The sequence below is a fragment of the Pteropus vampyrus genome, unplaced genomic scaffold (assembly GCF_000151845.1).
Source record: "Pteropus vampyrus isolate Shadow unplaced genomic scaffold, Pvam_2.0 Scaffold64, whole genome shotgun sequence".
In the NCBI taxonomy this organism is placed as follows: domain Eukaryota; kingdom Metazoa; phylum Chordata; class Mammalia; order Chiroptera; family Pteropodidae; genus Pteropus; species Pteropus vampyrus.
In genome coordinates this window covers 7,666,741-7,671,432 of record NW_011888845.1, presented here as the reverse complement: position 1 = coordinate 7,671,432, position 4,692 = coordinate 7,666,741, and the positions used below count along the sequence as shown (strand labels likewise).

Genomic DNA, 4,692 nt, shown 5'->3' with positions numbered 1-4,692 from the left:
TGGAAATGTTGTTTTATATGTATTATTGAGCAGTTCATCAATTAACTCTGTCTCACAATAATTAATACCATTTTACTTTCTACGTTATATCAGGAAAATCTACCAGAGTTTCCTAACCTGATATGCTGTGAACTATGTTTTTTTTCCATCCCCCAAAAATGTTTAGGGCAGGCATTAAAACCTATTTATTTTGTTTTCTAGCTCATAATTTGATAAACCTGCTTGTCATTTAAACTTTTGTTTGCACAGTGTTGTTATGTGTGATGAATTGGAATATTCACTGAGCCAATTTTATTTACTTTTCTCAATCTATAACAAACTGTCCCTTTAAATTTTATTTTCTTTTTTTCTCTTTGTTTTATTATTTTTTAGGACACTATTTTTCATCAACCTTACTTCCATTTTCTGTTTAAGAGTCTGTGGAAGATCCGCTTAAGACTTTGGTTGTTCCTACCCATTCAGTGGCCTGAGCAGTGAGAAATGTGGACCAGCCTTCAGTAGGGAACAGCTGGATAGGCACAGAGGGCACCTGTACCTTTCGATCAGTCTGTGATCTCGGCTTGAAGAGTCTTAAATTTTGGGAGCTAGAATAGCTCATTCACCCTGAAGTTCCTCCTTGGTTATAGCCTTTTCAGCAGTGGCCTGCTCTTCCTCTTCAACCTCTTCAGGATCCCTGTAGAAGTAGAGATCAGGCTTGGCCTCTCATGGTTGCTTACAGGAGATGGTGCCACGCATGTACAGAACTTCCCAGGCCAGCATTCACCACCTCAGACCTACTGAGTGTGTTCCCTTGTGTTGTACTGGGTGGCAATGTCCACATAGCTCAGAAGAGAGTCTTTGTTACATAAAGAAATGGTAGGTAGGTTAACAGAAGACACCTCTATGAGAGGCTGGTGGTCAGCCCTAGGATCAGAAACCACTGAAAGGTATGGCTCTCAGAAGGCTGCCACGATCTGGTTACTGAAGGTACCAGGAGTGAAGCGGCCAGCAATCGGAGTGGCTTCAAATTTCAGCACAGCTCACTGGCCAGTGTCCTTGGAGGATATAATATTGACATCAGCCAGGTTTTCAATGGCAACGATGGTATAAGCTGGCAGCAGAAGCTTCTCCCAGGTTCTCTTCAGATTTATGATGTAGATGCCATCACTTTTCCTTTTGCATGAGAAAGCAAGGTGGGTGCCACCTAAGTGGGTTCTTGCTGCAAGGAATTTAAGGACATCCTACTCCTTCATTTGTAGGACATCAAGGGCTTTAGACATTATGAAAGTTCTTTAAGGAACAAAAACTAATTTTGGTACTGCCCTGTTAAAAACCCTTCAGTGATCTGTGCCTACTTCTCCAGACTCAATTTTTATCCTCCTTTACCTTGCACATTACACAGTTTACAGTTACATTGAATTTCTCTTCGTTCTTCAAGTAAAATATGCCTCCTCCTTAACTCTAGAGTTTTATGAGTTTGTTCCTTTGTACCAAACACTTTCCCCCTTCTTTGCTAAGTTAATTTCAATTATTCCTTCGCTTAAGTCTCAGTGAAAATATATTTTCCTCAGGGAGATCTTAACAGGAATCTAAACAGGTTAGGTCCCTCTCTTTCCTGGTCCTGCGTACCTTGTACTTTACCTATCATTATATTTGTTCCAAGGGTTATTATTTTGTCTTTCTTCCCTGATAGGTTATCATCTCCATTATGGTGGAGACTCTGTTTTGTTTGCCATTTGATCACTAATATCTAGTGCATGGAATAGTAGATTTCCAATAAATATTTCCTAAATGAGTGAGTGAATTAGTGCTGAAAGTTTTTAAGAATGATAGCATAGCTGCTTCGGAAAACAGTCTGGCAGTTTAACTCAAAAGGTTAAACTGAGAGTTGCCATATAACTGAGCAATTGCAGTACTGTGCGTGTACCCAAGAGAAATGAAAACACAACCCACACAAAAACTTGTATATAAAACTTATAGCAGCATATTATAATCATAGTAGCCAAAAAGTGGAAACAACTCAAATCTCCATCAACTGGTGAAATAAAATATGGTATATCTATACAATAGAATATTATTTGACAATAGTAAGAAATGAGGTACTGATACATGCTACAATATGGATGAACCTCAAAAACATGCTCAATGAAAGAAGCCAGTCAGAAAAGATCACGAATTGTATGATTTATGTGAAATGTCCAGCAGAGACAAATTTATAGGGGAAAAAAAGGTACGTTAGTGATTGCCTAGAATTCAAGAAGTTGGAAGAAATGAGGAGAGACTACTAATGATTGTGGGGGTTTCATATGTCTAATCTGTATGTCCTCTTTGGAGCAGCGTCTGTTCAGGTCTTCTACCCATTTTTAAATAGGTTTGTTTTTTTGGTGTTGAACTGTATGAATTTTTAATAAATTTTGGATATTAATCCCTTATCAGATGTATCATTGGCGAATATCTTCTTTCATTCAGTAGGCTGTCTTTTCATTTTGTCGACAGTTTCTTTTGCCGTGCTAAAACTTTTTAGTTTGAGGTAGACCCATTTGCTTATTCTTTTGTTTCCCTTGCCTGAGAAGATATATTAGAAAAAATATTACTAAGAGCAATGTCAGAGAGTTTACTGCCTATGTTTTCTTCTAGGAGTTATATGGTTTCAGGTCTTACATTTAAGTCTTTAATCTATTTTGAGTTTATTCTTGTATATGGTATAAGAAGGTGGTCCAGTTTTATTTTTTACATCTATCTGTTCAATTTTCCCAACGCTATTTATTGAATAGACTGTCTTTACCCCATTGTATATTTTTGCTGCCTTTGTCGTATTAATTGACCATATAGGTGTGGGTTTATTTCTGGGTTCTCTATTATATTCCATTGGTCTATATGTTTGTTTTATGCCAGTACCATGCTGTTTTGATTACTTTATCCTGTAGTATAGTTTGGTATTAGGTAGTGTGTTACCTCCACCTTTGTTCTTCTTTCTCAAGATTGCTAGCGTTATTTGGGGTCTTTTGTGGTTCCATATACATTTTAGAATTATTTGTTCTAGTTCTGTAAAAAATGTCATTGGTATTTTATTAGGGATTGCATTGAATCTTTAGAGTACCTTGTGTAGCATGGACATTTTAACTATGTTAATTCTTCTTATCCAATGACATGGTACATGCTTCCATTTATTTGTATCTTCTTTAGTTTCTTTCTTCACCATCTTTTAGTTTTCTGAGTACAGGTCTTTTACTTCCTTGGTTGAATTTATTCCTAGATATTTTGTTTTATTTTTCGATGCAGTTGTAAATGGGATTGTTTACTTTATTTCTCTTTCTGATAGTTCATTATTGTTGTATAAAGACGAAACTGATTTCTGAATATTAATTTTGTATCCTGCTATTTTACTGAATTCATTTATCAGTTCTAAAAGTTTTTTAGTGTAATCTTTAGAGTTCTCTACATATAGTGCCATCTCATCTGCAAATAAAGACAGTTTTACTTCTTCCTTTCCAATTTGAATGCCTTTTATTTCTTTTCCTTGCCTGATTGCTGTGGCTGGAACTTCCAATACTATGTTGAATAAAAATGGTGAAAGTGGATATCCTTGTCTGTTCCTGATCATAAGGAGAATGTTTTTAGCTTTTCCCTGTTTAGTATGATGTTAGCTTTGGGTTAATCATACATGATTTTTATTACATTGAGATATGTTTTCTCTATTCCCACTTTGTTGAGAGTTTTTATCATAAATGATGCTGGATTTTGTCAAATGCTTTTTCTTCATCTATTGATATGATCATAGGATTTTTATCTTTCATTTTGTTTTTGTATTGTATCATGTTAATTGATCTGTGGTTGTCGAACCAACCTTGCATCCCAGGAATAAATCCCACTTGATTGTGGTGTATGATATTTTTAATGTATCGCTGAATTTGGTTTGCTAATACTTTGCCAAAGAGTTTTGCATCTGTGTTCATCAGGAATATTGACACATAATTTTCTTTTTTGCAATGTCTTTGTCTGGCTTTGGAGTCAGGGTAATGGTGGCCTCATTCAATGAGCTTGGGTTCTTTACCTCCTTTTGAATTTTTTGGAATAGTTTGAGAAGGATAGGTGTTAATTCTTCTTTGACTGTTTGGTAAAATTCACTTGTGACGCCATCCAGTTTAAGATCTTTGTTTTTGGGGAGTTTTTTGATTAATGATTCAATTTTGTTTTTAGGAATCAGTCTGTTCAGATTTTCTGTTTCTTCTTGATTCAGTCTTGGAGGATTGTATGTTTCTAGGAATTTATCCATTTCTTCCAAGTTGTCCAGTTTGTTGGCATGTAATTGTTTTTCATATTTTTTTATAATGCTTTGTATTTCTGTGGTGTCAGTTGTCACTTTTTCCCTTTCATTTCTGATTTTATTTACTTGGGTCTTCTCTTTTTCTTGATGAGTCTGGTTAACCGTTTATCAATTTTATTTATCTTTTCATAGAACCAGCTTTTGATTTCATTTATCTTTTGTATTGTTTTTCTAGGTTCTATTTCATTTATTTCCACTCTGATCTTTATTAGAGCCTTCTTTCTACTCACTTCAGACTTTGTTTTCTGTTATTTTTCTTGTTCTTTTAAGTGTAAGGTTAGATTGTTTATTTGAGATTTTCCTTGTTTTTTTAAGGTAGGCCTGTATTGCTATGAATTTCCCTCTTAGGACTGCTTTCACTGTGTCCTAAAGATTTTGGGTTGTTG

The 4,692-nt window shown here is 35.3% G+C and overlaps 1 pseudogene; it reads right to left on the bottom strand.

Moving 5' to 3' along the window:
• Positions 1-594: 594 nt before the first annotated feature.
• On the bottom strand, positions 595-1,259 carry LOC111740486 (annotated as a pseudogene).
• Positions 1,260-4,692: the final 3,433 nt, after the last annotated feature.